Here is a 22091-nt window from a genome sequence, read left to right on the forward strand (position 1 = left end):
TACTGAACATGGCTTGACTGAGGATATCGTGAAAACATGACACTAGCTCTAGGAACAGCTAAATTGTTGGGTACAAGTACCCCCAGGACTCGATAGAAAGAAACTGACAAAGCATGACTTTCTTGAATACATGACCAACATCACAATCCATAATTCATTTATTGTGTCATTTCATCAAACATGTGATATGCATAAACTTGTACATGCATGAGGATTACATAATATCATACTAGTTGGGCACTTTTCCTTCACAGAGGCATTTAATCAAACACATGGTAAGCATAGTATATACAGACAACATTATACAACAAATAAACATCGTGATTCAACTCTAATTTCATCATCCAAGTGTTTAATCATAGGTTCACATGAATCTACACCGATACTAATCAATTCCACATAAAATTGAACACCCAACATGGATTAGAATTAAATTGGTCATTATCAACATGAACAAAAGCAAACCCAACATGAAATTCACAAAGAAATCTATACACTTGTACTTTGAAAAAAGATTCTTGGGCTTCATGTATGAAAGGAGTCCATGAATGAACACAATGCATACCAGGTACTGAGCTTTATAAAGTTTGAACTTGAAAAATTTGAGTCTCTTAGTTCTTAAAGAAGATTTGGATTTTGTTGCTTAAGGATTGCTCTTGGGAGAAAACCCAAATTTTTTATGTTGTGGAAGAATAATGAATTTTTTAGCCTTGGTCTAATATTACCAGGTATATAAACGGGTGGTAAAATACAAAAAATCCTCTTTAAAAATGACTTAAAAATAATTGAACAGGATGTGTGATGGGTCATGTGATGGTCCATCGCTGGATCGATGGTCCGTCGTTTCGACCATCTATGTGGACCAAGAAAAAAATTCACTGCCTAAGTAACAACATCTTGGGAGACGGTGCATCACAAGTTTGATGGTCCATCAACCTGTCCGTTCCACCTTATCCAGAAGGTTGCCTCACTGCCTTGGCTGCGATGGTCAAGGTGATTGTCCATCACTGGGTCAATGATCCGTCAACCTGGTCGTCACACCTAGGCGATTCTGATAGCTCTCTATAAAACATCCATAACTTTTCACTCTGATACCAAATTCAGACGAAATTGGTATTGTTAGAAAGCTAATTCAATTTTACACATGATAAAATGTGAAAATTAGAAAAATTCCACGTGTACAAAAGTGGATTCATCTTTCAAATAAAGATTCTAACATTGTTGGGACAATTTCAATCTAGAAAAAAGTATGGGGTATTACAATATATATATATATATATATATATATATGGATACCTGATAACACTCAACTTACACGTCAATTTAGTGCAAGACGGTCGTCGTCAATATATTTAACTAACTTTGGAGTCGGGGTCGAATCCACAGAGAATAATGTGAGTGATGATTAAACTAGTTTGAAACTAAAGCTACAAGTTACATTCAAACAAATGATACGAAAAGATAAAATGAGGGTTTTTGACGATCAGCAAATAATTGTTGTTTACTTTAGTTTCAGTGTTTGTAATCAAGAGTTTATGGAAAACCAAGAATTATGTTCACTAGGGGTTTTGTTACTTAACATATGCTAATAGTGGTTCAAGATTCTCACAGTAGGTAGGACAACAGGTTATCTTTATCGAAGTTATGACTAAATGTCTCTCAACCTACTTAAGCATTTAATTTCCTAATCCTCTCGAACTTAGGGAATTTATATTTATTAACCAGACTTCACCTCAGGTTAATCAACCTTGTTACAACGTTGATTATTAAACGGAAGTTTAGTGTTTCCAAGTCCCTGTTGATAATTCACTTCCCACTATATTTGATTTCTTTTTCAAGCAAATCAAAGTAGATGTTATCTATTTTTTGCAACCAATAGACAATAATTAAAACCTCAGAATTATCAAGGAGTCCTATTACCTTTAGAATCTTGAACACTTAGCAAATTACCAAGGCCTAAGCCATAGATCCCATAATTCGGGTTAAAGGGATTTAGCCACTTCATAATGTAATAATCGATACAACAAATTGAATTCATAATTTGAAAGATAAACTTACAGCAAAATGAATAGCAACGAGTGTTTCTCAGATTAGATCAAAGTAGAAATTCCAAAGTAATTATTAAAATTCTTCAAAGTAATTGCCTTTTCAAGCCAAGAAACTAGAGAGAGAAAATAACAAAAATGTGTATCTCAAAACTCAGGTTCGGAACCCTTAAGAAAATGCTAAACAATGCTTTAAATAGTTCACCCTAATTATGGAAACAAAATAATAAAGTTCAGCAATTGCTCAGACAGGTAACACCATCTGTGACGCCCTTTCAGGAGGATGATGACTTATCACAAATGTCGCCAACTCCTCTTTTCTTTTGGTATTCGCTGCCTTAGGTTGACGATGGTTTTGATGACCTATCATCTCCTTGACGACTTATCACGAATGTCGTCATGTCTCTACCTCAGCTCTCGTGTTCTACCTTAGGATGATTCCAATTTTGATGACCTATCAGCTCCTTGACGGCTTATCACAAAATGTCATCACAACTCTCAACTCAGGTCCATTCTCTATCTAAGGCTAATGATGAAGATGATAACTTATCACAGGGCTGACGACTTATCAGGAATGTCGTCAGCCACACTTCTCTTCTTTTCGCTTCAGATTTTAACTCTTTTGCTTCCATCCTTGTTGGTTCTCTAGCATCTTAGCTTCTACTGTAAAATCAAAGATAAAACAATTAAAAAAGACAAAAGTAGCTTAAGACTTTGCAATTATTCTCAGTTAAAAGCCTCAAATGTGTTAGCATCAGCTCACACATCAACACCATCAACTTAAAACAACTGTTTGTCCTCAAGCAACTCAAACACAACTAAGACAATACAAAGTACATTCAGCAGCCAATCATCTATATCATCTCAAAAATCTTCACCATCTCCAAGGTCAGTCAGTTCAAGAACAACTGTGTATATTATTGACGAACAATAATGCAACACACAGGAATCAAGATATGGCACCAACTCAGCAACACAACCATTCATACATCAAGTTTACACTATCCAAACAAGTCAGTAACTAGCGATGTAACCAGTGTGCCCTCACTACAAAGAAATCCCCTTTTTTTCATACCATACATCACATATATGACCATGGGGACAATCACAAGACACTTACTCTCAGAATGAAGTGCCAATCAATGTATGCCAAATACCATAGGCTTGCCCTTATTTTCATTACCCAGATCCTCAGAAAGGTCATTTAGGATCACTATAGGTCTTCTCTTTGGCTTTTAATGTAGGCTAGGGGCTGGTATGATACTCGATGATATTTAAAGTGACTAAACCTCCTTGATACTACACTAGATTTTTGGGGTTTCACTCATTAGACTTTTTTTATTCTTCTCTTTTCTACAATCACTTTTTTTTCACAAATTTTCTTTTTCTTGCTCTTTTCTACCGCACTCAACTTCTTATTCTTTTCTTTTACACTACCTTTTTTCCTAATCATTTTACATCATGCACCCCTATAATAGCCACCCTCAACTTAGACCATTTGCCTAAGTCAAGGTGCACAGTGTCCAAGGAGAACCAGGGCCAAAATAGGTTCATTATGATATAAACTAGAAAAGTGACAGGTGTCATAAAAAGAAATAGGATAAGCAGGCTCAAAGCAGGGATCAAGGGATATTCTACATACAGGGAAGGTCATTTAGGCTAAAAGTGAGCTAATATCAAAATGGCCTATGATCCTTTCCTAACCCCTATCCTTTAACTAAGGTAAGACTAACCGAACAAGTTCTGGATCTTAACATACAATGGGAACTAGGTAGTATCTCACACACACATGGCACAAAGGTACATCATAAACTACTACCCATTTGGTTCATGCAATTGTTTACCAATGGTTATCATGTTACTAGAACTAATACCATACAAAGATGAACAGTGGTCACAATTAGATGCAAATCACACAGTTAAAGAATTAGACCACTTAAGAGGTGTTCAAAAAATAACAAAACCATGTTAACTTCCTCAAGTACTTGTATTTCTCCTAGTCAATTACAAAATATTACAACAAATCACAATACGCCTAAATATGTCGGCTCTACTAGGAACAAGACTCCGGGGAAAAGAGGCACGGCAATAAAAATCCCAAGAGGACATTAGCACCCATAAATAGTCCCACCCTCAACTAATAATCATACATTGTCCCTAATGTGTCAAACCAAAACAAGAGAGTCAAAAATATACCTATGGCACCATGGGTTCAAAGATCTTATGTCAATCACATAATACGAATACAAACAATAAAATACCTTGGGTTGCCTTCCAAGAAGCACCTAAGTAAGTATCGCGGCATAACTAGGTTATCTTGACTACTCAAAATTCATCAATATACCTTAAAAGTGCTTCATACTTTATCCCTACACTTAGATAATTTGAATTTCACCCCCAACTTAGAGTCCATATTCTTGCCTTGATCATATGGCGTGGCACAAAAATTAAGAAGTTGAGTAATGGATTGAGTGTGGTAACTCGGCCTTAAAGTGAGGTGTGTTTTTATGTTGCTTATCAAGTGTAAAATAAAGAATATAGGATTTTTGTTCCTCATCTTCACACTCTTCCACTATTTTAGATGATTCCACAAACAAGATATCATCTAAACATAATGTGGAAAAATGCTTCGAGTGAGGCCCAACTAATTCTACTTCAAAATTTACACTATCTACTACACACTCTCTTTTATTCACCTTCTCAATGTCAGTCTCAAAATCAAGATGACAATCAAGTGGTTGTAATTCTTGAGTTTTCTCCTCAAATTAGCTAATATCCCTGTCATATTCTTCTTTGTTTAGCCACTGTAAACATGGCGGGAGTGGTAACTCTTTTAGCTTTGTTCTTGATCTGTAAGATTTGTTCCATTAATTTGTTCTCTTGAATCGTGACAGCACAAATATCTTCAGTATGATCACTTTGACCACAAGCCAAACACCAAGTTACAGTAAGTAGGACAGTATCCACATCATATTGTGAATGTTCCATCCATGCACTTCTAGGTAAATCTAGACAGTAAACCTCAAAATATGGTCCCCCACAATAATAACAAGAATCATCACATGAATTGTCATTACTCAAAAAACCATCAATCCAGGCTGACATCTCAAGAAAGGTGCGAGAAAAATAAAAATAAAAGAAAATAAAATAAAAAAAATTATCTAAACAAATATTTACAAGTTTGAATTTAAGCAAGTAAACTAAAATTCCAAACCAACTCAATACGCCAAACTGCTCCCCAGCAACGGCGCCATTTTTTATAACACTCAACTTACATGTCAATTTAGTGCAAGACAGTCGTCGTTAATATATTTACCCAACTTTGGAATCGGGGTCGAATACACAAGGAACAATATGAGTGGAGATTAAACTAGTTTAAAACTAAAGCTACAAGTTAAAATCAAATAGATGATACGAAAAGATAAAATGGGGGTTTTTGATGATCAACAAATAATTGTTGGTCACTTTAGTTTTAGTGTTTGTAATCAAGAGTTTATGGAAAACCAAGAATTATGTTCACTAGGGGTTTTGGTACTTGATAGATGCTAATAGTGGTTCAAGATTCTCACAGTAGGTAGGACAACAGATTATCTTTATCGAAGTTATGCCTAAATGTCTCTCGACCTACTTAAGCATTTAATTTCCCAATCCTCTCGAACTTAAGGAATTTATATTTATTAATCAGACTTCACCTCAGGTTAATCAACCTTGTTACAGCGTTGATTATTAAATGGAAGTTTAGTGTTTCCAAGTCCCCATTGATAATTCACTTCCCACTATATTTGATTTCTTTCTCTAGCAAATCAAACAGGTGTTATCTGTCGTTTGCAACCAATAGACGATAATTAAAACCTCAGAATTATCAAGGAGTCCTATTACCTTTAGAATCTTGAACACGTAGCAACTTACCAAGACCTAACCCATAGATCCCATAATTTGGGTTAAAGGGATTTAGCCTCTCATAATGTAATAATCGATACAACAAGTTGAATTCATAATTTGAAAGATGAACTTACAGTAAGATGAATAGCAACGAGTGTTTCTCAGATTAGATCAAAGTAGAAATCCCAATGTAATGATTAAAATTTCTTCAAAGTAATTGCCTTTTCAAGCCAAGAAACTAGAGAGAGAAAATAACAAAAATATGTGTCTCAAAACTCAGGTTTAGAACCCTTAAGAAAACCCTAAACAGTGCTTTAAATAGTTTATCCTAATTATGGAAACAAAATAATAAAGTTCAGCAATTCCTCGGATAGTTGATGCCATCTGTGATGCCCTATCAGGAGGCTGACGACTTATTACAAATATCGTCAGCTCCTATTTGCTTTTGGTATTCGCTGCCTTAGGCTGACAATGGTTTTGATAACCTATTATCTCCTTGATGACTTATCTCGAATATCATCACGTCTCTACCTCAACTCCCATTTTCTGCCTTAGGCTGACGCCAATTTTGATGACCTATCTTCTCCTTGGCGGCTTATCACAAAATATTGTCACAACTCTTAACTCAAGTCCATTCTCTATGTAAGGCTAATGATGAAGCTGATAACTTATCACAGGGCTGATAACTTATCAGGAATGTTGTCAGCCACACTTCTCTTCTTTTCACTTCAGATTTTAACTCTTTTGCTTCCATCCTTGTTGGTTCTCTAGCATCTTAGCTTCTACTATAAAATAAAAGATAAAATAATCAAAAATGACAAAATTTGCTTAAGACTTTGCAATTATTCTCAGTTAAAAGCTTCAAATGTCTTAGCATCAGCTCACACATCAATACCTAGCTATATGTAGCTATGGTGTTACCGTATATCCCTCATTTTCATTGATTCAGATTGTATATTCATCCCTTGACTTTGTATACTTATATATATATATGTTATTTTGCCTTTACTTTGTATATTGGCTAATGCTATATAGTATAGTGTTGAGATTCCTAAGTATGGAGGGAATAAGCTAGTTCATTCTTATTACTTCCTTAGCCTTAACTTGCTAGTCTCTTGGACATGAATAGGATAGTTTATCATTATAATCTCATTGGATTTCTTATATTGTTGCTGGACAATTGAATGTAGTTTTCATTCTATTTATGTGTTATATATAGTTTCTTTATCTTTAGAGCTTAGTTGGTTGTTGCCTACTAAGTACCATTCGTTTGGTACACATACTATACATCTGCAGCCTACAGATTATAAGTATGGGTTATCGTCGTTGATGTATGCATCGTGCGGAGCAGCCTTGGTTCAGAGACCTAGAGTGAGCTCCTAACATTCGGAGTTTACTTATCTCTCTTTTATGCATTAGATTAGTCTTCATGTTATATTCGAAGATAAGTTATATCAATTTAATTCCCTTGTTATTTCCCTTTTGTACTCTTGTTATATTAGGTTTTGGGATTTTATTATGTATTTGATTCTCTTATTTCCTCTATTCCGCATTCTTTTTTATATATATTTAGGTAATCCATTACTAGCCTTTTCAAACTATGGGATTGGCTTGCCTACTGGAGGGTTATAGAAGGCGTCGTCATGACTTAGTAAATTGAGTCCTGATACAATATGAGATGAATTCTAGGATTGTATCCCACCTGACTTCCTAACTCTATAGACTTATCGTGCTCCATTAAACTTTTCCAATACCTTGTATGCATAATCTGACAAGTTATGCATCGCCAACCATCTTGCAAACGCCTTTGGTAAATTTCACTCTTCACCATTTAAGTTTCAGAGTTCCGCCTTTCTAACCCTTGTCTTGGATCCCAGATTAACTATTATATTTTGAGTGTCAAGTTAATTAGATGAATGTTGATAGTTTTAAATTACTGTTGTGGTATTCTTTTCCTAATCTCTAAATCTCTTTTAGAGTAAGTATCGAATACAGGCAAGTTCTTAACTTCTGCAGTCATTTAGAAAGCAATCACACCGAAGAAGATCACAATACATGCAAGAATATTGATCAAGAACGACTTTGCACTTCCTCCACTTCGTCATTCCTCCATGGATCCCCAACCCTACTTAGGTGGTTTAGATGCTCATGTTTGCAAGAACATCCATTGAATTTATGAAAGCAAGCATATGAATAATCTTATAATAATTGAAGAATAAAAACCAGAATCTCAAACTAATATTCAACAATGAAAACCAAGAACAAAGGATTCCAAGATTAAAACTCGAATTTCAAAATCAATATAGTATTGTGAATATAAAGAGTGCATAAAAATACAAGAACATCAAAGGGATATTTATAGAATACATCAAAACACTAAAAATCCTACCAAAAATGAAAAAGGAAAACCATGTCGGCAATAACTTATGGACCCACTTACGAGTTGTAAGTACTACTTACAAGGTCTAGGTAGGTCATAAGTATCAGATCAAATCTCCATGTTACATAACAACCACTTATGATGGTATTTACGAGGGGTGTAAGTACCACTTATGACCCATAAGTAGCCCTTCGTAACTCTCAAAACAAACTTCAGACTTTAGATCTTTCAGAATAATTTTCTCTGACACTTACGATGGTCGTAAGAGTCACTTACAACTTGTAAGTGGGTCCGTAAGTGGCATCCTTTGCTTCACTTTAACTCTTTTTCTTCTTTTCAGCTCCAGAACCTAGTTTCCTGCAAAACAAACACAAAAACACATCACATCTAATAAAATGGCCTAAGTACTTGCATATTTTTCAATTTTAAGCATCAAAAGTGCCACAAAATCATGGCATATCATCAGGTCATCACTAAGTTCAAGGAACTATCCTCCTTTAGTTGATTATTCAACTAATAGGTTCTGCTTAATTTACAATTCTATCAAGAATCATACACCTTTACAAATCTTACTTCCTAGAACTTATTCAAACTTAAATTTAGGTTCTTTTGTTATATGATCACCTCCTCTTATCACAATCAATCCTACTATCAATATTCTAGAGAGGATATCTCATACTTCAACTGTACACAATATCGGGTTCACCCTTTTTAAGGTAGTAAAGACTTGTTGTACCTCTTAGAAGGTAAACTAATTCTTCTATTATTACACACCTTCACATACTAAACTCTATCAATCATCAAGTAACTCATATAAACACAAACACCCATCAAAGGATCCACACAACACACAATATCACACAATTATATCATTAGTACATTAATTCTATGTTGTATACATCCAAATATTATGCTCGTAGATCTAGACATGAAATCTCCCATAAACTACAGTCACTATATGCAACTAATCCCGGTCTACTATATATTAAACCATAACTTACATCGACCAATGATCTTGGAACAAGCAAGTCATACCATAGATACTCGTTCCATTTCCTCGGGACTTGGACTGCTCAATCATCTAACAAAAAAGTAGTTATAAGAGTAATTAATCAATTACTCTACACATAAATACTTTAAAAATTTAAACCCACTAATTCTACTGTTATTCATAGTGTATAACAATATCCATGGGTCAATTGCCCATTAACTAGCTCTATCATATTCAACTCATCTTCACTAATGGTGTTTCAAGGCTAAATATTCCATTTTCTTTGAATTCAAGGTTCCCTAACCACCAATTTTATGTTTTAGAATCACTAATTCTTGCTAGAAATTATTAATTAACAAAGTAATTCTAGGTGATATTACTCCAACCCAAAGGTTTTCCCGAAAATACTGTGAACCTAGGGGTTAAATTCCCAAGAATTCCATCATTAAAGATTGTTTAAGGATTTTAGAATGTTAAAGGATTGAAATCAAAGATGATGCTGAAAAAATCTTACCTCAACAAAAATTTTCACCAAGAAGTTGGAAATTAGCCCTCCTACGGCTTTGGGGTAAAGTTATACCTCGTATTTCTCAAGCTTAATTTAGCTCTAAGTACATGAGTATTCCTATCTAATATTTTTAAAATACTCAGTATATTTTAGTTTTGAGCTTACCAATGCGTAGGAAATTCAGTTAGGCTTCCAATGATATAAGATCTGCCCAAATTTGATACCCGGGCGAGGATTTAGAGCCATTTTAGTAAAACAGTGTGCCAATTGGCACTTCAGCGCGTCGCGGAGGTATGCCAAATGGAAATTGTCAAAAATCAGTGCGCCAACGCGATAACACCACATCTCGGTGAGCTTCCAAGTATCATGAAGTGAAGCAATGCGATCCCATCGCGTTGTGCCAAGCCTTCAGTTCACAATTGTCGACTTCCAGTGACACGGCGCCAAGGTTGAAAATCGGGAAATTTTAGTTAATTCCAAGTTTTAAATTCTAAGGGCTTTTACGTATTTTTCCCTCATTTTAGTCAGCCTAAACACGGGATTAAAGCCCTAAATAGCCTAATATCTTATTAATTCGCACTTATCTCAAGAAAAAAATTATTTTATCTCAATTAGCAAACCCTAGCTCTCAAGAAATCAAGAACAAAGCTCAAGAAACTCACTAAGAACTCCAAGAACTCATCAATTCAGGTATGTTAGGTGTTCATTCATGGGTCCCTTTCACCCATGAAGCCCAAGAACCTCTTTTTAAATTTACAAGTTATAGGTTCATTATTTCAATGCTTGAAATTGATTGTATGCATATATATGATGTTAATTTGGTGTTCAATCCATGATTATGATAAGATTCATGAAAAATAGAATAGTATTTATGGGGAATTATATGAATTTTCAAGTTTGGATATTTTAGTTGCAATGCTTATATGTTATCCATGATTATGTGCATAAATTTATGCTCCCGAAGTGTTTGATAAAATGTCCATATGAATTAAATTATCCAATCATGACATGCTAGTATATGTACAAGCTTATGCCCTACAAGTGTTTGATAAAATGTCTCTATGAATGAATTATGGACAAGTAATTATTGTTATGTCTTTCAAGATTATGCTATGCTTTATTTTTATGCTATCGAGTCCTAGGGTTTTTAATACCCGACAATTTAGTTGTTTACCTAGATCCAGTGTTAGTTACAAAATAGTATCAGTTGTGTCACAATCAGTAGAATTCAGTCAGCTATAGAACTCAGTAGAACTCGGTCAGTTACAAAACTTAGGAAAAATCAGTAAACTCAGTTTCAGTCCAGTAGAGTTCAGTATACTCAGTTTAGTATCTTTCAGTTGGGAGTAGGATTCAACACCGAGTAAACCCAAGGATGGGGCTCACCTACCAGTAGAGGGTGTGATCCTTAGAAGCATCTCCTTTTAGGCAAGTTGCTTCGTTCCAAACCTTTCTCTAATAATAAGTTAAGCTTTTAAGAAGTTGCCCTTTAAAGAAATGGATCCTTGCATTCTTGAACTACGTAGCCAATGTAAGTTGAGACATTAACCTACTAGTTAAGGGTTGATAAGGTGTTTTAACCTACCAATTGAGGGTTCCACCGTTCTCATTATAGTACCTGCCAGATGAGGGTAACTTGTCAGTGTTATTACTCGTGGCATGGTACTAACACCCTTCCAACTGGGGTTATAGGTTGGACCCCAAATCTACTCGGAAAAATGGTATATCGGTTAGATGATTACTTCCCACAGTCTCAGTTTCAGTCTCAGGATAGAACTCAGTTCAATTTTATAGAATCAAGACTGTTAGATACAGTCAATCAGTTTCAGTAACTCAGCTATCAGTAATCTCAGATATCAGTTACTCAATTATTAGAACTCATAACTCAGCTTCAGTAAAAGCTCAATTATAGTAGACACGCATATGCATATTATTGCATACTCAATACTTATAGCAGTTCCAGTTATCCATGTACTTTCACATTCAGTTACTCTATATCATTTAGTCAATTATTGTTCATGTATATGAACCCTTGCATTTAGCCTTACCTCGTCAAGCATACCAGTACATTCCACATACTGACGCATACGCTTTCTTTGCACTATGATGTCTCATATCATAGGTTCGGACGCTCAGGTTCCTGACTATGCATAGATAGATCCAGTTATCAGCAGCAGTTTCAGTATGAGTCCTCATCTATCGAGGGCATGCTTTTATTTCAGTATTCCAATTTATTAGTAGTTAATTAGTCGAAGTTAGTTGGGGGCTTATCCCATCAACTCCACCTTCAGACAGTTCAGTTAGAGGCTTTTTAGACTAGACTTTCAGAAATTATTCAGTTTTGAAGATTATTATTACAGTTGATATTCTTTATTAGTATTTCAGATTTTAAACCTTATGGCATTTCAGCCTATTTTCTGCTTTTATAACATTATTATTATTCAGTGCTCACATCAGATATTAGTCATTGGTTATCTTGTGGTCCTTTAGGGTCGTAAGCACCGTGTAGCATCCGGGGTACAAACTCGGGGCTTTACAAACTTGGTATCAGAGCCTAAGGTTCAACAGTCCTAGGGAGTCTAAAAGTCGCATCGAGTAGAGTCTTGTGTATGGGTGTGTAGCACACCACATTTATGGACAGGAGGCTATGATATGTTTTAGGAAAAGTTTTCCTTCTTTTAGTGTTCATGTCGTGCGAGTGAGCATGAGCTCAAGTTAAACTTTCAGTTTAATTCATTTTTCCTTCTGTTCACAGAACATGCCTCCCAAAAAGACTAACAAAGAAGGACCGTAAATCAGTCAGCACCTCATCCTATTCAGGCAGATCCCCTGGATGAGTATGTCTCTAATGCAGAATTTAAAGTTACATTCACTACTCTAGCCAACTTCGTAATAGCTTAGAATGAACGGCCAGCTGCAGTTCAGGCCAACCCAATGGCCAATACTGCTGCAGCTAGGATTTGGGACTTCACCTAAATGAATCCTCCCCTATTCTCGGGATCTATGTCAGAAAAAGATCCACAAGAGTTCCTCGATCAGGTTCAGAAAGTCACAAATATTATGGGAGTGACTTCTAGTGAGAGTGCCGAGTTAGCTGATTATCAGCTATAAGATGTAGATCATACATGGTTTAAGCAGTGAAAGGTAGACAGGGGCACAGATGCAGAGCCCATAGAGTGGGAAGAGTTTACTACTGCTTTTCTAAATAGATTCTTTCTCTTACAGCTGAGAGAAGCCAAGGTGTTAGAGTTCATCAATCTCAAGCAGGGAAGTATGAGCGTGAATGAATATTCTCTCAAGTTTACTCAGTTATCCAGGTATGCTCCCCATGTAGTGGCAGACAGTAAGTCCAAAATGAGCAAGTTCGTGTCTGAGGTGTCAGATAGTATGGTTAAGATGTGCAGAACTGCAATGTTGATTAAGGAGATGGACATATCTAGGCTTATTTTCCCTGCTCAGCAGATAGAAGAGGCAAAGAATAGAGAGAGAGGCAGAATAGATAGCTTTAATTTTTATCAACCTAAGTCAGGGGCCGGTAACCGTTCCCAGTTTCGTTCAAAGTCTTCAATTCCAGCTCTGTCTTTAGCCAGTGCTCCAGTACCTAAGTTCGAAAATGGTAACAAAGATAGGGCTCCAGCTCTAAATCTCAGGGTAGTATCAGCCATGCTCGAACAAATCCTCTTTGTCAGACATATGGTAAAAACCATCAGGGTATCTATAGAGCTGGCAGTGTTGTTTGTTTCGAGTGTGGAAAGCCAAGCCACAAAGTTATAGATTATCCCCAGTCAAGTTATCAGGGTAATATAATCATCCTTCAGCTCAGTTGGGTCGCCCAAATCAGCAGGGTGCCGCTTTCGGTGCCACCAGTGGGCAATGCCTAAACAGGGTTTATGCACTTCAGTCCAAACAAGATCAAGAAAATTCTCCTGATATAGTCACTAGTACGTTACAAATCTTTCATTTACATGTTTACGCCTAGATATATCTAGGAGATTTATCTTTCATAACTCCTTATATAGCCATTAACTTCGGAGTCAACCCAGAAATCCTAGTAGAGCCGTTCTCAGTTTCTACCCCAGTGGGTAAATCTATCATAGCCTAATGGGTATACAAGAACTGTCCAGTTATGATATCTCAGAAAGTTACTTCAGCTTACCTTGTAGAGCTAGAGATGGAGAATTTTGATGTCATTCTTCGCATAGATTGGCTTCATTCATGCTCTGCCTCAGTTGATTGTAGAAACAGAATAGTTCATTTTTAGTTTCCAAATGAACCAGTCTTTGAATAGAGGGGTAATACCTCAGCGCTTATGGGTCAGTTGATTTCATACCTTAGAGCGAAAAAAATAATATCCAAGGGATGTGTCCATCATCTTGTTCGAGTCAACAACTATAGTTCAGAGACTCCCAGTCTTGAGTCAGTCCTAGTATTAAATAAATTATTAGATGCGTTTCCTAAAGATCTTCCTGGAGTTCCTCCCGAAAGGGAAATTGACTTCGGAATAGACCTTATTCCAGGGACTTAGCCTATATCTATTCTGCTATATAGAATGGCACCAGCAAAACTCAAAGAGTTAAAAAAGTAGTTAAAAAATCTCCTGGATAAGGGATTCATCAGACCCAGCATTTCCCCGTGGGGTGCACCAGTCTTATTCGTGCGTAAGAAAGACAGTTCTCTTAGAATGTGTATAGACTTCCGTCAGTTGAACAGAATCACAGTTAAGAACAAATATCCACTTCCCAGAATTGATAACTTATTTGACCAACTTCAGGGTGCCAGTTACTTTTCTAAGATAGACCTTAGATCAGGCTATCATCAGCTCAGAGTTAGGGAATATAACATTCTGAAAATAGCTTTCAGAACCCGATATGGTCACTTCAAGTTTCTAGTCATGTCCTTTGGTCTTACAAATGCCCCAGTAGTTTTCATTGACTTAATGATTTCGTGTTCAAGCAGTACTTGGCCATGTTCATTATAGTCTTCATCGGTGGCATTATTATCTATTCCCGTAGCGAGAATAATCACGCAAATCACCTCAGAATCATACTTCAGGCTCTTAGAACTCATCAGTTGTTTGCCAAACTTAGTAAGTGCGAATTTTGGCTTAGGTCAGTAGCATTTCTTAATCATATTGTTTCCGATGATGGCATTAGAGTTGATCCTAAAAAGAATGAGGTGGTAAGAAACTGGCCTAGACCCATCTCTCTATTAGATATTTAGAGTTCTTGGGATTAGATGGTTATTACCATTAGTTTGTTAAAAGGTTTTTGTCTATTGCATCCCCCATGTCCAGATTGACTCAAAAGAAAGTCCAGTTTCAGTGGTCAGATTCTTGCGAGAAGAGTTTTCAGGAGTTGAAGACTCGACTCACCTCAGCCCTAATCTTGACTCTACCAGATGGTTCAGATAGGTTTGTTATGTACTGTGATGCATCTAAAGTAGGTTTAGGTTGTGTCCTCATGCAGAGAGGTAAGGTCATAGCCTATGCCTCTAGACAGCTTAAGCCCCATGAGAATAATTACCTGACTCATGATCTTGAGTTAGCAGCTGTAGTGTTTGCCTTAAAGATTTGGAGGCATTATTTGTATCGGGTGCATGTTGATGTGTTCACATATCACAAGAGCTTGTAGTATGTCTTTTCACAGAAAGATTTGAATTTACGTCAGAGAAGGTGGTTAGAGTTATTGAAATATTATGATATGAGTGTTCTATATTATCCAGGCAAGGCCGATGTAGTGGTCGATGCTCTCAGTAGATTGTTGATGGGTAGTGTTGCTCACGTTGAGGATGATAAGAAGAAGTTAGTTCTGGAAGTTCATCAGCTTTCCCAACTAGGTGTTTGCTTAGTCGATTCAGTAAAGGGCAGTGTATGGGTGTAGAATAGTTCAAAATCATCTCTAGTTTCTGAAATGAAGGAAAAGCAGGATAGAGATCCCAGTCTAGTGAAGTTGAAAGAGCCAATCAGATATCAAAAACTAGAGCTTTACTCCCAAGAGGGAGATGGTGTGTTGCATTTCCAGGGTCGTTTATGTGTGCAGGTCTAGATGACTTAAGGCAACGAATTCTTGCAAAAGCACATGGTACGTGATACTCCATTCATCTAGGGGCCACTAAGATGTACCATAATTTATGGGAGATTTATTGGTGGAGTGGGATGAAGAGGGATATTACAGAGTTTGTAGCTAAGTGCTTTACATATCAGTAGGTTAAGATTGAGCATCAGAAGCCTAGTGGGTCCATGCAGGAGTTTAGTATTCCCACATAGAAATGGGACAAAGTAAGCATGGACTTTGTGACTGGTTTGCCTCATACTCTTCATCAACATAATTCCATTTGGGTTATCATAGACAAGATGACCAACAGTCGAGGACTATGCCAAACTCTATATCAGAGAGTTGGTCAGGTTACACGGAGTCCCAGTATCTATCATATCAGATAGAGCTACCCAGTTTACCTCTTATTTTTGGAAAGTATTCCAAAAGGGTCTTGGTACCGGAGTTCACCTCAGTACAGCCTTTCACCCTCAGACAGATGGTCAAGCAGAAAGGACCATTCAGACTCTAGAAGATATGTTAAGAGCCTGCGTTGTCGATTTTATGGGTAGTTGGGATGACCACTTGCCTTTGATCGAATTCGCATACAATAATAGTTATTATTCCAGTATTCAGATGGCTCCATTTGAGGATCTTTATGGTAGGAGATATAGATCTCCAATTGGTTGGTTTGAGGTAGGTGAGGCTGCAGTTGTAGGGCCTGACTTAGTATTTGATGCCTTAGAGAAAGTTTAGCTGATCAGAGAAAGGCTTAGGGCTGCCTAGAGCTGACAAAAATCATATGCAGATATGAGGAGAAAGGATCTCGAGTTTGAGATCGGTGATTTTGTGTTCTTGAAAATCTCTCCCATAAAGTGGGTAAAGAGGTTCAGCAAGAAGGGAAAGCTCAGTCCCCGATATGTTGGTCTGCATAGAATTCTCAGTCATTTCGAAAAGGTAGCTTATGAGCTCGAGTTGCTTTTAGATCTAGCTTTAGTACACCCACTGTTCCACGTCTCCTTGCTAAAGAAATGCATTGGTAACCCAAAACTCATAGTTCCCTTAGAGGGTGTAGATATCAGAATGATCTCTCTTTTAAAGAGGTTTCGGTCTAGATCCTCAATCGTCAGATTCGCAAACTAAGGAACAAAAAATTTCCCTTGGTCAAAGTGCTTTGGCGGACTCAGTCTATTGAGGAAGCTACTTAGGAAGCAGAAGCAGATATGCGGACCATGTATCCTCACCTCTTCTCTGCAAACTCAGATTCAGTTTAAGGTAACAGTCTTCCTTAGCTCTACTTAGTTCCATGTTCAGTTACAGTTATGAACTTGGTATTCTTTACCGTTGCATATCAAATCATTCATTCACGAATTAGTTCAGTCATGTACCCATACATCAGATATGTAAGTTCAGTATAAGAACTCAGCTTGTCAGTAGCTTAAGTCATGTATTTTGTGCATCAGATATGCATGTTCAGTGGATAAGCTCAGTCTATCAGTGTTTCTCATCTTAGTCAGTCTCATTCGAGGACAAATATTCCCAAGGGGAAAATATTGTAATACCCCGTATTTCTCAAGCTTAATTTAGCTCTAATTACATGAGTATTCCTACCTAAAATTTATAAAATACTTAGTATTTTTCAGTTTTGAGCTTACCAATGCGTAGGAAATTCAGTCAGCTTTCCAACGATATAAGATCTGCCCAAATTCGATACCCAGGTGAGGAGTCAGAGCCATTTTAGTAAAACAATGTGCCAACTAGAACTTCAGCGCGTCGTGGAGGCATGCCAAATGGAAATTGTCAAAAACTAGTAAGCCAACGCGATAAACCCGTATCGCGGTGAGCTTCCAGGTCTCATACAGCGAAACAACGCGATCCCATCGCGTTGCGCCAAGCCTTCAATTCACAATTATTGAATTCCAGTGACAGACGCAATAGTGTCGTATCGCGCCAAGGGTGAAAATCGAGAATTTTCAGTTAATTCTGAGTTTTAAATTCCAAGGGATTTTAGGTCTTTTCCCTCATTCCAGTCAGCCTAAACATGGGATTAAAGCCCTAAATAGCCTAATATCTCATTAATTGCTCACTTATCTCAAGAAAGAAATCATTCTCTCTCAATTAGCAAACCCTAGCTCTCAAGAAATCAAGAACAAAGCTCAAGAAACTCACTAAGAACTCCAAGAACTCATCAATTCAAGTATGTTAGGTGTTCATTCATGGGTCCCTTTCACCCATGAAGCCCAAGAACCTCTTTTTAAATTTACAAGTTATAGATTCATTATTTCAAAGCTTGAAATTGATTGTACGCATATCTATGATGTTAATTTGGTTTTCAATACATGATTATGATAAGATTCATGAAAAATAGAATAGTATTTATGGGGAATTATATGAATTTGCAAGTTTGGGTATTTTAGTTGCAATGCTTATATGTTATCCATGATTATGTGCATAAAGTTGTGCTCCCCAAGTGTTTGATAGAATGTCCATGTGAATTAAATGATGCAATCATGACATGCTAGTATATGGATAAGTTTATGCCCTACAAGTGTTTGATAAAATGTCTCTATGAATGAATTATGGACAAGTAATTATTGTTATCTCTTTCCAGATTATGTTATGCTTTATTTTCATGCTATCGAGTCTTGGGGGTATTTAATACTCGACAATTTAGCTATTTACCTAGAGCCAGTGTTAGTTACAGAATAGTATCAGTCATGTCATGATCAGTGGAATTCAGTCAGCTACAAAACTAGTAGAACTCAGTCAGTTACAAAATTCAGGAAAAATTAGTAAACTCAGTATCAGTCCAGTCCAGTTCAGTATACTCAGTTCAATGTCTTTCAGTTAGGAGTAGGATTCAGCACCGAGTGAACCTAAAGATGGGGGCTCACCTACCAGTAGAGGGTGTGATCCTTAGAAGCAATCCTTGTGTTCCAGAACTACGTAGCCAGCGTAGGTTGAGACATTAACCTGCCAGTTGAAGGTTGATAAGGTGTTTTAAACTGGCAGTTGAGGGTTCCACCATTCTCATTAGAGTACCTGCCAGATGAGAGTAACTCTTCAGTGTCTTTACCCGTGGCACAGTACTGACACCCTTCCAGCTGGGGTTACAGGTTGGACCCCAAATCTATTCAGAAAAGGGGCATGTCGGTTAGATGATTACTTCCCACAGTCTCAGTTTCAGTTTCAGTATAGAACTCAGTTCAATTCTACAGAATTAGAACTGTCAGATACAGTCAATCAATTTTAGTAACTCAATTATCAGTAATCTCAGGTATCAGTAACTCAGTTATCAGAACTCAGCTTCAGTATAAGCTCAGTTATAGTATACACGCATATGCACAGTATTGTATACTCAGTACTTATAGCAGTTTTAGTTATCCATGTACTTTCACATTTAGTTACTCTATATTATTCAGTCAGTTATTGTTCATGCATATGAACCCTTGCATTCAGCCTTACCTCATCTAGTATACCAGTATATTCCATGTATTGACGCATACTCTTTCTTTGTGCTATGATGTCTCATATCATAGGTTCAGACGCTCAGGTTCCTGATCGCACATAGACAGATCCAGTTATCAGCAGCAGTTTCAGTAGTGAGTCCTCATCTATTGAGGGCATGATTTTATTTCAGTATTTCAGTTTATCAGTAGTTTATTAGTCGGAGTTAGTTGGGGGCTTGTCCCATTAACTTCACCTTTATACAGTTCAATTATAGGCTTTTCAGACTAGACTTTCAGACATTATTCAGTTTTGCAGATTATTATTACAGTTGATATTATTTATCATTATTTTAGATTTTGAACCTTATGGCATTTAAGCCTATTTTCTGCATTTATTACAGTATTATAATTTAGTGCTCACAGCAGATATCAGTCACTGGTTAGCTTGTGGCCCTTCGGGGTCGTAAGCACTGTGTAGCATCCGGGGTACAGACTCGGGGCATTACAGGTGCCTTGGTGTATGTTATTTGCAGATGATGTGGTATTAGTTGACGAGACTCGGGGAGGAGTTAATGATAAGTTGGAGATTTAGAGATAGACCCTTGAGTCTAAAGGATTTTGGTTGAGCAGGACCAAGACAAAGTACTTGAAGTGTAATTTTAGTGATGTGTCGCAGGCAATTGACGTAGTTGTGAAGCTGGATTCTCAATTCAGAAGAGGGGGAGTTTCAAGTATCTGGGGTCTATGATTTAGGGCGATGGTGACATTGACGAGGATATCATGCATCGTATTGGGGCAGGGTGGTTGAAATGGAGGCTTTCTTCAAGAGTTTTATGTGATAAGAAGGTACCCCTAAAGCTTAAAGGTAAGTTCTACAGAGTGGTAGTCCGACCGGCTAAGCTGTATGAAGCGGAGTGTTGGCCAGTTAAAAAATTCCACATCCAAAAGTTAAAGGTAGCGAAGATGAGGTTATTGTAGTATATGTGTGGTCAGACCAGGAAGGATAGGGTGAGGAATAAGATTATTCAAAAAAAAGTGGAGTGGCTTCGGTGGAGGACAAGGTGCGAGAAATAAGGTTACGTTGGTTCAGGCACGTGATGAGGAAGGGTGCTGATGTGCCAGTGCAGAGGTGTGAGACACTGGCTATGGATGATTTTAGGCGAGGGAGAGGTAGGCTGAAGAAATATTGGAGTGAGGTGATTAGGCATGATATGGAGCAGTTACAGCTTACGGAGGACATGACCCTTGATAGGAAGATGTGGAGGATGCGGATTAGGGTAGAGGGTTGGAGGGAGGGAGGGAGTCAGTAACGGCAGGGGAGTTTTGTATTTGTGTCTGAAGTTTCTTGTCTGTAGGTATCGAGTGTTATCTATGGTTTTGGATTTATAGTTTTAGTATTATCTTGTGGCTAGCGTTGTTAATTTATTTTGCATACTTTACAAGTTTATATACATTTATGTATTGTGTTTGTTATATTGTTATTGATTCTAAGTCGGGGATCTAACGAAAACAGCCTCTCTACTTCACCTGAGGCAGTGGTATGGACTACATACACTCTACCCTCCCTAGACCCCACTAGGTGGGAATACACTAGGTACATTGTTGTATTCGAAGACTCAACTTGATTGTCGAAACACTATAACCCCAAGTAATTCATCTAATCTGAATTTCATCTTATAAATCTGCGACTTGCTCCATTTTACTTCTTGTAATAATCAAGACACAATGTCACTCTTTATTATTTGTTTCTTACTGAATAAAGACTAAGAATTCAAACTAGTTAATCAATTCATCAAATTCATGTGGGATCAATATCTGAAATTATAAGTCACATATTCTGACATGCACATTGGACACAACATAATTCATGAGACTAATCATAATCACTATATTCTAGCATGGTTAGAATATCCCTGGATGTAAGATATCCCTTATGTAGATCACTTGACCAACCATATCAATAATACTATGTTTTAATACAATTTTCTTTGTCATCTGATTTAACAACTCCAGGATTTGCAGCTATTAGTTTCCGCATAATCCCATATTGACTTTGATCCCAGCATTCTCTGTCATAGTATTCTAGACCATTGTGTCTAAGCCACCTTTCATTTTTAGAAACCTCCTCAAATGCCATTGCTAGATTAATTTTGTGCCGAAAGAAGCAAAGCCTATGATCTTGAATAGACTCACGATCAGAGATGGTTCAAAATATCCTCCCAATGTTGTCAGAAAATTACCTTCGCATTTCCTAGATATACAGTATTTCTTAACCAGGACTGATATCTGCTAAAGAGGGAGAGAAGGAGCATGCTTCTTCCAAAGTATTTTTTTCCATTCGTTCAAATTTTCAGAAGTATAATCAAGTACACAAATACATCAACAAAGAAAAGTGAAAGAAGAAAAAGCTTCTATCAATCCTCTGTAATTACAACTAACAAAGCAATTTTTCTTTAGGTGCTTATGGAAACCCAAACTGAAATTATTTTCATCAATACCTATTACCTACCAAAAGCTAAGAGTAATCACAACAAACGACCTTAACAAGCTGTGACCAAGAAAATACAGATTAAAGCACCAGACAAAATAACTTGAATATAATAAAAAAGGCTTTAACGTTCAGAACGCGTCCACAGATAAAAAAGGCTTCTACATGATCCTGACATAGAGCACGAATAGTCATCTCATCAGTCATTTGATAATACAACAACAACAACAAACCCAGTGTATTCCCACCTAGTGGGGTCTGGGGAGGGTAAGATGTACGCAGTCCATACCTCTACCTCTCTACCTCTGATGAAGTA

The sequence above is a fragment of the Capsicum annuum genome, chromosome 5 (genome assembly GCF_002878395.1).
Source record: "Capsicum annuum cultivar UCD-10X-F1 chromosome 5, UCD10Xv1.1, whole genome shotgun sequence".
Lineage (NCBI taxonomy): Eukaryota > Viridiplantae > Streptophyta > Magnoliopsida > Solanales > Solanaceae > Capsicum > Capsicum annuum.